Source organism: Hemicordylus capensis, chromosome 2, assembly GCF_027244095.1.
Source record: "Hemicordylus capensis ecotype Gifberg chromosome 2, rHemCap1.1.pri, whole genome shotgun sequence".
Lineage (NCBI taxonomy): Eukaryota > Metazoa > Chordata > Lepidosauria > Squamata > Cordylidae > Hemicordylus > Hemicordylus capensis.
The window spans coordinates 125,085,624-125,103,801 of NC_069658.1; the positions used below are offsets into that span (position 1 = coordinate 125,085,624).

Sequence of the window (18,178 nt, forward strand, 5' to 3'; positions counted from 1 at the left end):
AGTTTACATAGAAAAGCACTTTATGAAGCATGCTTGGCTGCCCTTGAACTTTCTCAGATGTTTCTCCTTCAAAGGAATCCCAAACTTCTCTTTGAATGTTACTGTTCTGAAATTTCATTGCCAATGCTATTTGTGAAGTACGGTTGACATTCAAGCAATGAGAATCCATTTAGTTGCTACCAAAGTGTTCCACTGCACTCACTGGAACTTAGTCACACTTTAGAAGGATTGGGGCAGTGCATCAATAATGTGTATTCATATATAAAGTTTTATTTTATTGAGTGAGATCATAGATCAATCCTGCCAAGTGTGATCTGTTCTGATTGCAGCAGCTTTCCAGGATCTCATACAGAGGTCTTTCCCATCACCTGCTATCTGATCCATTTAACTGGAGGTGCCAGATATTGAACCTGGAATGTTCTGCATATAAAGCATGTGCTTTACCTCTGAGCCATGACACTTTCCCTCCTGTCTCCCTGACTCTTCCCTGCCTTCCTCTCCTATGGCCCTACATCTGTCTTTTTGAGAATGCCTGAGAAGCACCCCCATCCTGCTTGGTCCCATGCTTGCCAATAATAACCAGGGCTGTATAATCATTTATCACATTTTTTTGTTTCACCTATCTAAAGTATACAGGGTACATTGTATAATGTTACCTATATTATACAAATTGAGCAAATTTGGATAATATCTCTTATTCTTCAGCTTTTACTTCTTTGCCTAATTGATTCTGGTTTTGTCACAGGGATGGCTGAAGAGCTTTGCAGGATACTGAAACCCTGCCTTCAACCACCGGACATCTTATTTAGCCCACTTCTGGCTGCTAAGATTTTTAGCAGGCATTGTCCACTAAGGATGAGCATTCATTTTAAAAATAATAAACCTCATTCAGTTTATTAACGTTTGCAATGAGAATGAATGGAAGTTAAAACAAATGGACTCCAAAAGAAAATTCATTCATTGCACCCAGACCAATGAAGACACGAGACACAGGATATGGAGTTAAACGTGGGCCACAACTTTATTCAAATAATGTCACGAGGAGGATTGGCGCTCCACGGCCAGCATCATCCCTGTAGTGACTGCTTCCATAGCCAACCTGTGTCAAAGCAGCCTGCCTAGATCCCACCCCTTCAAGCCGTGAAGGACCTTTAAAGAGGGTGCAACCCTGCAGGAAGGAGTAACTCCAGGGCCAGTGCTCCTTAAGCCGTGAGGCCTCTAAGGACTGCCAAGGACTCCTCCTGATGTCAAACCTTTGCTTTAAGGTGCTCACCAGAAAATGTACTGCCCCAGCTTACTGCACTGCTCCTGCCACTGGGAGGGTCAGCTTAGCTTGGCACTTCCCCTGCCCACCAACCATCCCCAAACCCTGCCAATCTTCCCTGCAAGTCTCCTATAAAGAAGTGAACACTGTCCCCCTGAAACAACTCTGGATGGGAAAAACATATGCCGGGTGAGCTATAAATGTGCCCCCTGTTGCCCGAACAAAAGCACCCAGAGCTTGATTAACTTTCCTATGGGCTTTGTGACCCGGCCAGGCTTCAAGGACCCTCGCCAAACCCTATGCTGTAACAAATCAGACCATAGCACCCTCACACCCAGGATCCAGGACCTAATGGTCTCAATATCCCTGGCTGCCTGTTGAGACACGGCCTTCCCTGTTCTGTCCACCAAATCATTCTCCCCCAAGTGCAACAGGAGGAGGGGGTGAAGTTCACTCTGTAACAACTGGGGTGGGTGGGGGGGTGGGTGGGTGAAACAGCCAAAAACCCATCGATAACCAGCAAGAGCTGGGCAAAGACCATGCCCCTCCTACCTATCCACAAAATAGATGTTCGGTTGCCCAATCCAAGCTGAGTTCCCCATCTGGATTCTCAGACCTCCTTGTGGCCCAAAAAACAATAGAATGTCCCGCTATCAACATCCTGGCAGTCCACTGTGGCCTAGCAGGATCTGCCGAGAGAAAGAGAACAGGTAAACATCAAACATTAAGATCACACACGTAACTCTTATAGGCCTTGGAGCGCCAGTGCCCAATTCTCTGTAACACAGGCTCCGTGAGGTCCAGTCTGGCAGCAGTGGATGCCACGCCAATATGGACGGAGTGCAAGGAAAAAACCCTCACGAGCCAGCCCCCTTTCTTCAGTGCACTCTGTAGCACTGCCCAGAGCTGAAACTGGGTGAGAGGTGAGTCGTCCTCATGCCAGAAAGAGCACCCCGGTGCAGTCCCCACAAGGGAGACATAGTGTTCTAGGGCTGCCACCAAGCAAATCACTGTGCCTGCCGCCTGGTGCAGGGTGACCAGCTGCCCCCAGCCCCTCTGGTTGGTTTTGGAGTAATGCAGCTTCAACGTCATATGTTGGTATGATGACCAAATCGCTGCTTTGCACCACACGCTCCATAGGCCCTGCTCTGCCTCTAACAAAAAGCTCAGAGGCCCCAAAGAAGGCCACGACGATGGCAGCATGGAAAAGGGAGATTTCAAAGGAGGACCTACAGACTGAAGGCAGAAAACTTATCAGGGCCTCAGTAATATCAGGCATGAATGGGTGCTGGGAGTCAGGTACAGGTGGGCTGGCCCGAGACCAGCCCTCCAACATACGGCACACCCGAAAATTGGGGGTGGTGTCACTCAGGCCCCTTGCCTTGAAGACAAAGATGAGGGCTGCCAAATAGCCTTCCATAGTGACAGGCCTGAGGCTTTAAGGTGAACCAGGAATTGCATAATGTGCCTGGGCGGGGCAGGCCAACAGTGATCCAACCCTACCTGAGACCTGAACCGCAAGAAAAACCTTACCTTCCTATTGTATGCCTCCCTGGTGCTAGGAGCTGAGGATGACCAGATGGCATTGTGGGCTTTATGGCAAGGCTCCAGAGCCCAGGCAGCATGGGATCTAGTTCCTGATTCACCCCAGGGGCTAGCTGATGGAAACGCTCCTCCTGCAAACGAGAGAGTGCATCTGCAATGCTGTTGTCCACACCTGGAATGTGGCAAGTCATAAAGAAAATATTATGGTGGAGGCACTGCAACACAAAGGATCTGACCAGGGACATTATCCATTATGACTTGGAGGTGAGGGAGTTTACTACATGCACCATGGCCATATTGTCGCACCAGAAGTGCACAGCTGAGTTAGTGAAATCCCCAGCCCAAATGTGCATGGCCATGACAATGAGGAAAACCTCTAAAAATAAAAGATCTCTAGTTACCCCCATGCCCCCCAATCAGCAGGCCAGGCATCTGCGCACCACTGTCCCCTAAAGTAAACCTCAAAGCCATGACTCCCCACCGCATCAGAGCACACCTGCAGCTCAACTTCTAAGTGCTGTTCCGCCCTCCGAAAGGAAACTCTGTTACAAGAATCAAGGAAGGAAGCCCAGACCTGAAAATCTGCCCTCTTGCCCGCCAAGACCTGGACTCTGTGATAGGGCTCCCGAAGGCCTGCAAAGGCATCACACAGGCACCTAAGGAAAGCCCTGCCTGGGGCCATCACTTTTCAAGCAAAGTTCAGATGACCCAGGAGGACCTGCAGCTGGCAGAGTGTAAGCTTCCTGGCCCCCAAACTCTGGTAAACCAGCCCCTTCAAGACCTCCAGCTTCTCCTCTGGCAACCGGGAGCAGCCACCCATGGTGTCTAATTCTATCCCCAGAAACACAAGCCTACTAGCTGGGCCTTCGGTCTTATCCCCAGCCAATGGAACCCCTAGCTCCGCACACATGCTGTTAAATGTGTGCAGTAAGTGTGTGCATTGCCCAGACCCCTTGGGACCGACAAAAAGAAAATCATCTAGCAAGTGGGCAGTATATCGAGAGCCCACCTGCTTCCGCAGGCGCCACTCCAGAAAGGAACTGAAGGCCTCAAAGGCAGCACATGACACTGAACACCCCATGCGAAGGGCCCTATCAACGTAAAAAAGTTCCTGAAAGGAAAAACCCAAGAGTTTAAAGTTCCTGTGGTGCATCGGCAGGAGCCTAAAGGTGGATTCAACATCACATATTGCCATAAGGGTACCCGGGCTGAGGTGCACCGCTTTGTCGAACGACGTATAGCAAACCGAGCAAAGCTCGGCCAGAATGCCATCGTTCACTGAGGAGCCCCTGGGGAAGGAGAGATGATGAATAAGCTTAAATTCCCCCAAATGCTTCTTCGGCACCACACCCAAAGGCGAAATGCACAGGTTCGGGAGAGGCAGGGCCTCAAAGGAGCCTAAAACTCTCCCCAGAGATACCTCTTTCTGGATTTTTTTTTAATAACCACCTACTCCATGCCCTTCACCGACTGCAGTTTCCCCGAATTAACATGAACTCTGGGTAGCTGACACGGGATATGGAAACCAAAAGAAAAACCTTCCCAGAGGTACTTGGCCCTTTCCCGCAGGGGGCAATCATGTAGCTACTCCTGCAGGATGCCCAGGTTAACAGGACTAGGTCCCTTTTTCTGTAGCTGCTGGTGCAGGTCCCCCTAGGCCCTTCCTACCTCCCCAAGCTCCTTGCCTCCCGCTCCGCTCCCTGGGACAATTTGTACAGGGGTGTCTGGCCCTGCAGAACCCGCAGTCATGGCGATATCTACTTGGGTCCCCCGTGCACCGCCCACCGTTATTGAATTCCCAGCACACAAGCTGGTGTTGAACCAGCTGTTGGGAGGCCCCAACGGAGGGAGAGGCCCCTGTTGCAATGGCTCTGGTTATAAGGTGCCCGCTGTTTGCCCGCTCACACTGTATGGGCCAGGAGAGAGCCATGATCAGCAGCCAGAGCTCCTGATGCTGCCTGTCCCACCTGATGGTGGGTTCGAAAGCAGCTTCAATTCTAAAGTCTTGGTCATAGCAAAGCTAAGCATTGCCCGCAAAGTCCCTGTTGGCCTGGTGGATAATATCGAGGTATTTAACCAATGAAGGCCCCGGGGCAGGCTGCACCTGCATAACCACCCCCATGAAAACTTTGTAGGCGGACAGTCAGTTATCCCAGTTCCTTTTGATGGGCTTCTTTTTGCTCTTTTCCTGATCTCTGGCCTGCTCCTCATTCTTGAGCATCGCTTCAGGTTCACACAACAAAAGTTGGAAGAGGTCTACATACTCTCCCCTCCATAATTCACTAGAGCATGGACATTATCACCAATGGCAGGGGAGGCTTTCTAGGTGCTGCGTCAGAGCAGCTGTGACCAACTCGCATTTGGAATGATCGGAGCCAGTTGCAGCTTCTCTGACACAGACCTTGGGATGAACAACAAGCATGTGGATGCTCTTCCCCCACAGTTGGTAGGAGCATCCACATACTTGTGAGTCACACACAGCCAGAAAGATAACGTTCCTCTTGGGTGTGTGGCTGGCTGCATAGCATGTAAACTACAAGCATCAGAAGTTACAAGCATCCGAAGACTGGCTGCCATGAGTGGGTCTCCCAATGAAAACAACAGAAAATGAAAACGTATCTGCAAAATGAAATTGAATATTAAACAGAAAAACATCCACACTAATATGAAAATGGAAATTAACTGAATCAAAAGCAGCCAAATGTTTAAAGATGAAAACATCTCTTTATACTTTCATTCAAGCATGTATCTGCAGCCATAGGAGACTAGAAACTTGGGGCAATTTTTCCCATAGCATGAGTGATGTGGTTTTAATGGAATTATTTTATATACACAGGTATATCATGCATGTGAACAACTATAGACCTTGCACAGAAAAGCAAAAGAACATGAGTTCTTCAAGAGCTATATACTAGAAAATCATGTCCAATTCCATTAGAATAGCAGCTAGAGTTGACTGAATAACCACTTACAGTTCTAGCTACAGAGTTTACATTCATATCCGCTGAGATTAGCTGATCTGAAGAAGGATTAAAAAACCTCATGTTTTGATTTTTGAGTACCCTTCAAGTTAAACTCTCATGGGCATCCATTAAAAATACAGTTGATCAAACCCAATACATCAGCAAATGCAACAACCAAAGAAGGAAAAGGGCAATATTAGTATATTTTCAAGCTGTGTGTAACAATGAAAAATATCAACTTCGACCAACCCATCACTATATGTCATGGAAGAAATCAAAGCAGTTGAACAAAGAAAACTCAATTTTAAACAAAGAAAACTCTCAATTTTTAAAAAAAATGTATTCTCATAATAGAAAAACCTATGGCCATCCTGTCCAAAACAATTAACAGACAGCTGATTTAAAATAAAATGAAATACAGACAGCACATACTTGTTTTTAGAACTTATTGCCGCGGGATGATGTGATTTTCATTAGTACAAATAGCTTTTTAAAAGGATGAGATGACTAATTGGTGGTTATCTCTAGATGGCTATATGAAAGCTCCATTTTTATACACATTGGCCAACATCCAATATAACCCTCCACCTACACATTGGGGGGTTTCATTGCATGGGGGAGGGAGTTTTCAGTTATCTCATCTCACCTTCCCTCTGCAGCCACCTTTGTCTTTCAAAACTATCTTTTTGAGGGTTCCCTGGTCTTCAGGCACATAGTTTTGGGAGGCAGGGGCAGCTACAAAGGAGAGATCACCAAATGCTGCCCCCAACCAAGGGGTAGGAACAGAAAACCATATATCAGCAGAGGTTTGGTCTGGATGTTAGCCATTTTATCTATGGATAGGAGAACATCTTCCAGTTATTCTGGAAAAGATTTTGATAGATAGTGCAACAAATCTGGACTGGATCCAGCATCTCAGTGGATATTAGATGCCTAGAACACACACACACACACACACACACACACACACACACACACACACACACACCCTCTCCCTCCCTAAAGACTCCTGTCTTGCACAGTACATGGTCCGATGTGATGTTGGTATGTTGCAGCATGGCCTTGGGACGTCCCCCAGTTCCCACTCAGCCCATATATGATGCCAATAACTATACCATGCTGGAGGTCTTGGAGCATGCAAAATAAGGCCTAGCATAGGCTAGAAACATGCTGGCTGCATATCATATATCTTTCTAGACTGGGCTCTGAATCCATCAAAATTTAGTGGGTAATGAGATCAGAAACCACTATGATTTCAATAGCCTGAAATGTTGGTGGAGGCAGAATTTGGCAGCAACTCTGGTGGTCCTGAATTGTTGTCGTCAGATAACTTGGACAAGATTTGCAGTGAGCATATCCCACATGGCTGTGGGTGGTGTTTCAATGATGACCATGTGGGTAAGGCCCTCAAATCTTATCCCAGAGCAACTATCAACTTTCTGGCACCCCTTTTTGAGTCTCTTGTGCAGTTCCTTTTATATTGTAACCTCTTTTGTAATAAAGAACCATTGTTTTTACTCTTTGTTCTATGTAAGCCACTTTGTGAACATTTTTGTTTAAAAGTGATGCCACTTTCCACCACCACATTGATTCTATGCTGATTTTCTAACTAAAGAGCACTTATGCAAACACATTGTGCAAATACAAGAATTAGGGACATGCAAAATGCTTCGACATCAAAACCTTTTGACTTGAAATGGGCTGTTTGGAGCTCAAAACAAAATACTTTCTACCCAGAGACTGTTTAGTACAGCTTACCACCACATCTATTAAAGAGAGGATTTTGGGCACACATTTCACTAATACAATCACTATTGGGGGTCATGCTATAAGGGTTCTGAAAGAGATTCCATTGAGAATTTTAAAGAAACGGAAGCATTATAAGTATGTGGCGGACACTTTGAGGAAGAAAAATATAGCCTTTAAATGGCTATTGCCTGAAGGGATGTTTTTTAATATAAATCTAAGAAATTTGTTATGAGGGATTGTTCGGAATTAGAAAAATTTTGGCAAAGATACAAAAAAGATTTTGATTCAGATCCAGCTATTACTTTAGAAGAGAATTAAAGTTAGAAAAATTATCAAATTAATAGTTATATCAAGAAATGGAGTATTATCAAAGATGTTATATTTATTTCAAATGATACTTGAAATAAATACTCTGACATGTTGTAAATGTTGGTGTTGGCATGTGTATTTATCTTATGATAAGCTCAAAGTGGAAGAAGTTTGATAATAGTTTGGGAATTATTTAAGTGTATAATCTGTTATGTGAAGAAACAAGAGATGAAGTGGTAAAATTAACAATGGTAAAGTGGGTACAAGAAGTAGGTCATAATATTAATCTAGAGGTTTGGGAGAAGTGGTGGAAGAAAGATCTCAAATTCACAGTGTGCTATAATGTAAAAGAAAATTTGATAAAATTGATGTATGACATTTAATACCTAAGAAATTAGCTTTAATTTTCAAAAATGTATCTAATAAGTGTTGGAGATGTAAAGAAAGCGAGGGGTCCTTTTATCGCATGTGGCAGTCCTGCAGAGAAGTAAAGAGGCCTCAGGATATGACTTATGATGAATTTAAAAAGATTCTCAAATGTGTGTTATAAGAGACTTGAACCCTTTCTGTTGGGCATAATCAATGAAGAAATCCCAAAAGAAAACAGAAATTTCTAAATTTACTGTATTAGTAAGAGATGGCCATTTAGGAAGTTTTCTAGAAGTTTGGAAACCCTCTTTGTGGTACAGAAAAAACAATGTAAATTTGGATTTATCAATGGGGCTTGAAATGTAAAAATAACAGTTGGGGAATTTGTTTGAGTAATGAAACTAAAGGATTATTATGGTAAAATATGAAGAAAATATTTATATGAGAGCAAATATAGTTGTTACAGTATAACTATGTTGAAAGATGAACTGGAAGTCACATTGGTATATAGAAAACTAATAAAAAATATAAATGCAACCCCCCCCCCACACACACACCTTTCTATATAAAGGGCCTGTTTAAAGCTTGGAAAAAACAACCCTGTTTCAATCAAAATGTTTTGACGTTTCGAGCCTATTTTTTCCTTGCTGATTGGTTTTCTAGCACTGGCTTCTGATTGGCTTGAGATCTTATTAGTTAGCTTACTATCATATAAATCAAGTGTTGTCATGGGTAACTGGGCACCCATTGGCTGGAGGGAAGGAGAAGGGAAAACAAAAGAAAGGAATCTCAAAATGTATTCAAAGGGTCTCGGAGAGAGAGAGAGCACTTATGCCTCTCTTGAAGACGATACACCAGGAGAGGAGGAAGGAATTAAGGAAGGTTTGATTTTGTGATTTTTCTCAGCACTGAGAACAATATGCTGTGCTATTGCTGCTATAACTATCTGGTTTTCCTAGATTTCAGATTGACAAAGCCAGAACTTGGGTGCCTTCCTTCCTTGAGTTGTGGTTTGTTTTGTTTGTGAGATAGTGAGGCTAATCTTACCATCAGCCAAAACCAAGCTAAGGAAGCCAAGCCTGTTCTTGGCTAGTTGGAGGAATGGGTGGGATTGTGCCTGGTCCCAGCAGTGCTTCAATGGCAAACCTGCCAGAGAGGCCAGCCTCTTAAATGGGGTTAAGGGAGCAAGCTCTCCTTTAGCCCCATTTTTTTCAATCATCTGTCAGCACTGGCTGCTTGCAGGTGAGGCTGGGAGGCTGTGGGGCTCCTGCCAAGTCTTCCCTCTAACAGGTATTCCCAGATGTTGTTGACTACAACTCCCAGAATTCCCAGATGCAATGGCTTTTGCTTGAGGATTCTGGGAGTTGTAGTCAACAACATCTGGGAAACCCTGTTAGAGGGAGCACTGCTCCTGCCCTCTTGCTGGGGGGGGGGATACCCCAAATGCACTGAACACTCACGCAGTGCATCATGGGATTTCCAGGGGCTGGGATGATGCATCCCGGGATGACCCATCCACATGCTGTGCCAGAACACACATGGCATCCACTGTGCGCAGGTTCTTGGGGCAGTGCCATCACAGCAGGAAGCTGCATGCAGTGCGTGGGATCTTAAAAATATATAGGAGTACATACCTACTCTCTGCCACCCAGGGGCGTAACAAGGTTGGCTTGGGCCCAGAGACAAGTTTTTAAAATGGGCCCCCACTACCACCCATCATCCGTCACCGCCTTCCTCTTCTCCTCCTGGCCCAATGTAGACTCTGCTAACTATCCCAACTAGTTAAAAGGTGTAAATTACAGCACAGCAGAACCAAATTTATTGACTGCCTGACTCCCTTAGACTTGAGGCGGTTTATATAATTAAAACAACAACAGCAGGGTGGGGTGGGGAGAAAACACACACACACACACACACACCTAAAAGCCTGGCAGAATAGATAAATTTTCAGAAGTTTCTTAAAGGACAGAAGGGAGGGGCATTAGGAATCTCAGGAGGCAAGGCATCTCAAATAAATGTGAGGCTGGATGGGATGGGATACAGAACGGGCAGAAAGCAGATCATAATCATGCAGGAAATGAAATGGCCATGAATGGAACCTTGCACAACTACTGACCTTTCTCCAATTTGGGAGAGCTAGGAAGAGAGGCTTCTTCTCCTTCATCATGTATACTTTTAAAAGACCCATAGGATCTCATGTGCCAAGGACAGGTCTGTAATGTTTGAGTGATTTCTCCACTCTCTTACCTAACTTTGCAAGTGATTAAGAGTCAAAGAACAGCCTTGGATGTTAAAAGGCGGTTGATAGACGGAGCCAAGGAACTGTGAAAAGCGCACACTTGTCACTCTTCCCCTGTGTGTGCCTCCCCACTTCTGTTTTCCTAACGGGGGGAGGAAGGGGGAGCAGAGCGTTGCAATTAAAAATGAATGAAGGCCCTTTGCGATGCTCTGCTTCCCCTTCCTCCCCCCACCCTTTAGGGAAACGTCCTCTCTTCCTTGCTCTCAGCGGCGTCGGCGTCCAGGAAGCAGAGCCGAACCACCCAATCATGTGCCTGCCTTTCCTTTCTTTATCATGTGGGGTGCTGCCAGCCAATGAATGGGCAAGGAGGAGGAGCTGACAAGGGAAAAGGGAGGGGGGAAGGAGGGCAAGAAAATACAGCACGCTCGCACGAACATGGAGAGATTTTTTTTTAAAAAATAAAATAATTCAAATTGAAGGAGCTGCGGCAGGCGCTGGTGAGGGGAGGCACGTGACATGTCTCTGGAGGGCCCCCTCAGAGGCCAGGGCCCCTAGACAGCTGCCTCCCCTTGCCCGATCATAGTTACGCCCCTGCCGCCGCCACATGCAGCATCCTACTGTGATGGCACTGCCCCCAAGAATCCATACGCAGCACTACACACAGTTCTTGGGGGCAGTGCCATTGCAGCAGGAAGCTGCATGCTGCAGCAGAGAGCAGGTAAGGACCTACTCTCCTCTTTTTAAAAGATCCTGCTTGCTGCTCCCCTCCCTGCAGCGCTGAACTAGTGCATGAACCTTGGTTCATGCATATCCATACATGAAATGTTTCAAGTTGCTTCATTGAAACAACTGGTCCAACCCCTATTTTGATCAAACATTTTGGCCATTTCCAAATGAAATCTGCATTCCAGACTAACATTGCACAACCTGTGTGCTCTTCCTGCAGGGGACATTTGTGCAAGTGCGCAGTTTCACAAATTTGGGGTTTTGTGCAGATACACAGTCTTCTTGTGAGTGTGCAACTTTGTTGTCCAAGTGCAGCATTAGTGTATGTCAGCCAGCATACAAATGCCATAAAGCAACTGGAACAAGAAACTGACTGCCACTGTCCCAAGATTTAAAAATGAGCACAATACAACATTTAGAAATTTGGATCATTTTCTGAAATGTCAAAGCGAATGCATATTTTATTATTCCCTTGATCGAAATAGATTTGAAAGCAAAGTTTCCATGGCAAAATTAAAGGATATAGCTGCAAGTTGTATGTATAGGTTTCAACACTGATTTTCCCCACAGCCGCCATCATCATCACCACCAACCCTTTCCCAAAGGTCTGTTTTCATTTCAGGTCGTAGTGTCTTGATCACTGCTGTTTGATGAATCAGCTTTCCTGTTAACAAGAGGAGTAGGGCTATCATCTAATGAAAACACTCTCTAGTTTTATGGCTCCCTAGACTGTAGTTCTGCATATTAAAATAGAATTTCAATCTCAGTGTTAGAAATAAAATCAAACTTGGCATCTGTGGTTTGAAGAGAACTGATAAAAATGCTGCTCATTTAATTTTAACTATTTCTTTTTGGTATGTTAGAAGGCATAAAATGCACCTATGATATAATTTTAAAACATCTATAAATTAGAAATAAATGAGAAGAAATCAGCAGAACAGTTGAGTGCATGGGCTAGTTCACTGAATCGACATGCCAAATGATGGAAAGTGTTAGTCCTAATGTGCCAGACTATTTCAAAACAATGTTGCCTTGCATAGGGCAGTGTTACACATGATGGTTCTAGGTGAAGATGTTTGAAGAGGACATCAAAAAATGTAAAATGTGAATGACTACTTATTGTTGAGCTGGGACTGGCTCTCTATGAGGCTATTCAAACCCGCATGCAAAACCAGGCGAAAGAAGTCTAGCCCGGTTTTGCACCTGCGGGTGAACCACCGGGATCAGGCCCAATCCTGGCAGCAACACAACGGCAAACCCACCTGTGAAGCCGCCCTTCAAAACAGGGTCATGGGAGCGAGTTGCTCTCCTAGCCTGTTTTGGCAATCATTTGTCGTTCCTGGCACACTTGGGGAGAGGGGGATCCCAAACTCTGGGGGGCAGGGTGACGCACGGCAGCACTTCCCTCTACCCCGACTCCCAGAGCTACCGGCAGGAGCAGCTGCTCATCTGCGGGGATCGTGAGTGTAACCCAGTCTCCCCACAAACCACCCCAGAACCCTTCTCACTGATCGTGAGAAGAGCTCCTATCATGTATAAGCTGAATGGCAAACCTGTATTTTTCTGTTTCTTTTAACCCCTGCCCCCTTTCTCATGTAGGTGAATACTGTTTCATTTCAATCTTCATAAGTTAATCTTCAAGCTTCATAAGTCCGTTCATGAATCTTCAATCTTCATAAGTTTTTTAACTTCAGAGTTAAATCATTACAGGCCTGTCTCCAACCTTCCATGGTTGGGCAAGGTGATTGAGCTCCAGGCGGTCTTGGCGGAAACTGATTATCTAGATCCATTTTAAACTGGCTTTGGGGCAGGCTATGGGGTGGAGACTGCCTTGGTCGGCCTGATGGATGATCTCCAATTGGGAATTGACAGAGGAAATGTGACTCTGTTGGTTCTTTTGGATCTCTCTAAGGAGAGATTGGGGGTGGGAGGCACTGCTTTGCTGTGGTTCCGCTCCTACCTTATGGGCAGATTCCAGATGGTGTCTCTTTGAGACTGTTGTTCTTCAAAATCTGAACTTTTGTAAGGTGTTCCTCAGGGCTCCGTATTGTCTCTGATGTTGTTTAACTTCTACATGAAACCGCTGGATCATCAGGGGATTTGGTGCAGGGAGTTATCAGTATGCTGATGACACCCAAACCTATTTCTCCATGTCAGCATCATCAGGAGAACGCAAAACCGCCCTAAACGCCTGCCTGGAGGCAGCGATGGGATGGATAAGGGATAACAACCTGAGGCTGAATCCAGATAAGACAGAGGTACTTATTGTGTGGGGTCGGAACTCAGGAAATGATTTTGATCTGCCAGTTCTGGAGGGGGTCACACTCCCCCAGAAGGAACAGGTACGCAGTCTGGGGGTGCTTCTGGATCCAAACCTCTCCCTGGTGTCCCAGGTTGAGGCAGTGGCCAGAGGTTCTTTTTATCAGCTTCAGCTGATACACCAGCTGCGTCCGTTTCTTGAGATGAATGACCTCAAAACAGTGCTACATCTGCTGGTAAACCTTAGACTGGATTACTGCAATGCACTCTATGTGGGGTAGTCCGGAAACTGCAGTTGGTTCAGAACGCAGCAGCCAGGTTGGTCCCTGGGTCATTTAGGAGAGAACATATTACTTTTGTCTTGAAGGAATTGCACTGGCTACGAATACATTTCCAGGCAAAATACAAGGTCCTGGTCAATATCTAAAAAGCCATAAAGAGCTTAGTCCCTGTGTATTTAAGAGAACATCTTCTTCGCCATGAGCCCCACCGCCTACTAAGATCATCTGGAGAGGTTTGCCTGTGGCTGCCGCCAACTCATCTGGTGGGTACTCGGGAAAGGGCCTTCTCCGTTGCAGCCCCTGGACTTTGGAATGTGCTCCCTGTTGAAATAAGAGCCTCCCCATCTCTGGCAACTTTTAAAAAGGCACTGAAGACACATTTAGTCGTCACCCAGGCTTTTAATTAGATTTATCATTTTAAATAATTTTAATACAAGATTTAAATGTTTTAAAATGTTTTTAATTGTTAATTGATTTAATGCGTTAAATGGTTTTAATTGTAAAGGGCCCAGAGATGCAATTTTTGGGCGGTATAGAAATATTTTAAATTTTAACAAACAAACAAACAAACAATCTTATACTAATAGTCTATTATGGGACTAATTCCTTGACTAGCTAAAAGCATTTATTGACTCATACCGAACTCTTCTTAAACAGCATGTGTAGGTATAAAACCATAACATGGCAGTACAAAACAAACATAGAGAAGTAAATTTTCTGTTTCCCTTCTCTGTTCCATGTTCTTTGTCTTTCATTTACAGGGGCAGAGGGTAGGTGGTGTGCTGGTGGCCATTTGTACAGCTGGAAAAATGGCTTCAATTAGACCCTGGTAGAACCCATTCATAGGTGTCCAAAAATGATGGATCCAACATTTTGTCTGGGTGGCTGTACCCTAGATATGGATCACTTTGCATAGGAAAGCTTACTTGACAGGTCTAGTTTTACTTTTTACAAGCAGGTAAAACCATTTCCCCCCGGAAGACTTCTTGGAACCAATCTAATTTAGTGTTAGCAATTGTAGTTTGGGATGTGCAAGGTTAGGTTTGACCCAGGCCTCGCAGAGGCCCATTGCGCAGAGGCCCAATTCGGACTTGAACCGAACCGGACCAGGCAGTTCTGTCCACATCCCTAATTGTAGTGAGCAATTATTTAACAGGATATATGTGGAGATTTTTGATTTTGTGATTTGATTAATACTTTGATTAGTACAAACACATATTAATTGTTTTGCTATATGCATTTTCATTGCTTCATAAGTTTGACTAAGTGGTCTAAAAATGAAAGTATTAACTAAAGAAATATCACATAAATTATGATTAGGAGACTTGAGAATATCCACCAGTGCAAAGAAGAAAGCCTTGTTTCTTTTATAGCGGTTGATTAAATTTAATTTAAATTTCAGTTTAGAACACTTAAAGGGTGTGGAACCCTCCTCCAGTTCCTCTACCATCTGTAATTCTGTGGGCAATGATGAGAGAGAAGACCTTGTAGGTTGTGACACTCTGCCTAGTGCCAACTGTGATATCATTCTGGCTGCAGGTGAAGACTTTGTAAGCCGCCCAGACATTCCAGTAAATAGAGTGAACTTAATTTCAACGTTGGTTTTATCTGCTTTGCTGTGTCTCTTATGGCTGTCATGATTAGTTCTGTGTTGCACGGTTATCTTACTGTTTTATCATTTTTAATGCCATCCTGTTGGGTTTACTGGTAGCTTTACTCAAGAGTGGCCTAGAAAAATCTTAAATAAATAGATAGATAGAACTCACATTCATTCAACATCTCACTTGTAGCAAAATGACATATCAACTCTCAATAGGGAGCACTAGTGTGGACACACAGTCAATGGAACCCTCCAAATAACTGTTCTAGGTATTAATATAGCAGCACCAATTTTTTATAATATTCAAAACCTTTCATAAGAAGGAATCTCTTTTTCTTGTTTCTAGTTTGGGCCTTAAATTTATATGGCCATATCCCCTGGTGTTAGAGAATACCTTGAGTAATAGGCCTGATCTATACACAAGGCCAATGTTGGCACTGGCATCGTTGGCTGTCAGGTGCTAAGGGCCCTTAGAAGGGCTTGCCTCTGAAACCACTTTGGTCCTCATAGGCATTGTATAGTGTGGAAGTGGAGCAACCCTCTTGGGGCACCCTCAGATAGGCCTATGGCTAGGGCCCCCTGATATCTGGAGCTGGCCTTATCCACACAAGTACGAAAATAAAGTGGGAATGAAGTTAAAAAAAAAAAAAGCTGAGATGGATGAATGGACTGCACCACTTCAGGCTGAAGGTGGGGAAGTCACTTTTGGTCAGTTCCCCACATAAACCCCTGCTAACTTGGCAAAGAGGCACCTTTTAACATGGTAATTATCTTTATTTAGCAGGGGGAGAGTAACTGGCCCTATCCACCCCCAGCACAGTAACTCCAGTGACTGTTGCTGGTGTCTATCGTGTTTCTTTTTAGATTGTGAGCCCTTTTGGGAACAGGGATCAGGGGTGTAGCTAGCCCGCTGGCAGCCCATGTGCGGCCATGGTGGGTGCCCCGATAGCCCCACCCCCTGCGTCTGACGTCAGACGCAGGGGATAGCCACGCCCCCACATCTGACGTCAGACTCGGGGGGCGTGGTCTGGCTCCCAAACGGAGCCTTGAGGCTCCATTCGGGAGAAGCAGCTTAACTGCCAAAGGGGCCACGTGGCCCCTTTGGCAGTTAGACGAAGGCTGGTGCTGCATTCACAGCGCAACCCAGGAGTGGCTCTTCCGGGAAGAGCCACTTCTGGGCTGTGTTGCGAACGCAGCACCAGTCTTAGCTCCTGAAGGGGCCGCGCGGCCCCTTCAGGAGCTAGTTAGGCTGGTGCTGCGTTCACAGCACCAGCCTTTGTTTAGCTCCCGAAGGGGCCGCGTGGCCCCCGCTCAGAAGTTAAACTACTACCCCCGCATCTGACGTCAGATGCAGGGGGCGTGTCAGGGCCGCGAATGGAGGCTCCTGATTGGGCACGGCCCGGGTTCTTTGAACCCGTTCACCCAATTATAGCTCCATCCCTGACAGGGATCCATCTTATTTATTTATGATTTCTCTGTAAACAGCCCTGAGCCATTTTTGGAAGGACAGTATAGAAATCAGATGATAGATAGATAGATAGATAGATAGATAGATAGATAGATAGATAGATAGATCTGCAAGCAGAAATCTAGATCAGCAGGGAGGAAGCTTATAGTCCAGGCCTTTGCCTACTGCTCTGGTTTTCTATTTGCACTTGCAGAAAGTTGTTAAAGTAGCTGAGCAAAGACATGGTTACTCATGTACAGTCTGAAGTGGTACTGCCCATTCGATCACCTCAGCACTCTACCACCTCATTCTGCTGCATGTGTAAACCATAACTTATTTACTGAGTCACAATTTCCGTAGTTGTTACGGAAGTTTCCGTGCCACTGGAGTTAAGGCCATCGATGTTACTGAAGCAAATTTGCAGTTATATCATCTGTAGGAATTCTTAGTAGTCCAAGCACTAATCTGTTCTGTCTGTATACATACCCCCTCTTTTACAGCATACTCGGGGAAATACAAAGGAGAATGATATTACCCACTGAGGGGCTGACATTACCAAAAGAGGAAGCATTCAATAGGAAGAATGAAGCCACGATGCAAGACAGAATAGGTAAAGCAGCTATTTCCATTGCAAAAAAGCCCCGCCAAGGACACACTATGAAGGTTGCAATATTGTAGGTGGAATGAAACATTGGTTGTTTATATGAGGCTTTGGAAGTATCAATTCCCATCCTTTCAATTAAAAAAAACCCTGTTGTTAAAAATACACATTTTCCATTTTCTAAATGGAAATGCAGAAAGTCCCTGGTACCCAATAAAGAAATAAACATGTCACATGTAGATCATTTTACTGATGGCTCTAAATAGCACCATTTAAAAAAAATGCTTTATGCATTCAGATGTGATTTTACACTGCACACCCCAGTCAGCTTTTCTTGCTTTTAGAATCATCATTCAAAATATAAGCTTTATGCAAACAATCTGGCACATAACCAGGTTGAGTTTTCTGTTATGCATTGCAGAAGTGTTTGGTCGCTCTGTGTTTGAAACAGACCATTAAGTTAGGAAATGGAATGCATGGGCTCCTGAACTCAACTTCTACAGCTTAAAAAGCAGGGGCCTGATAGAAGGGGCTGGCTTGGGGCGGGCGTTGTGATCTGTTGGGCATTAGAGAATTGTTGGTCCTTTTTTGCCAACGCCTGTCCATATTATACACTTTCTAATGCAAAACTGAAGCTTCTCCACAAAGGGGCCTTCAGGGCAATTGATGATCCTCCAACTTGGAGAAGGGGTGCTGGCATTTAAATGGAGTCCTAGAAAGATGGGTTACTATGATATCAGCCAGGAAGGTTGGTCAAACAGGAACTGTGTGATGCCACTTGTGGTAACCAAGGGTGACTCCAGAGTGGAGGGCAAAAATGAGCTCT

General features: G+C 44.9%; 1 long non-coding RNA gene across 1 annotated transcript in view; it reads right to left on the bottom strand.

The window, feature by feature from the left end:
* Positions 1–1,003: 1,003 nt before the first annotated feature.
* The window catches only part of LOC128346982 (uncharacterized), a 52,798-nt gene continuing 35,623 nt past the window's right edge, over positions 1,004–18,178 (bottom strand). Inside the window, exons 3-4 of the long non-coding RNA XR_008317326.1 lie at positions 2,798–2,940; positions 1,004–1,953 (exon numbers count right to left, since the gene is read on the bottom strand). This is a non-coding gene — a long non-coding RNA (uncharacterized LOC128346982). The remainder of the gene's footprint in view (positions 1,954–2,797; positions 2,941–18,178) is intronic.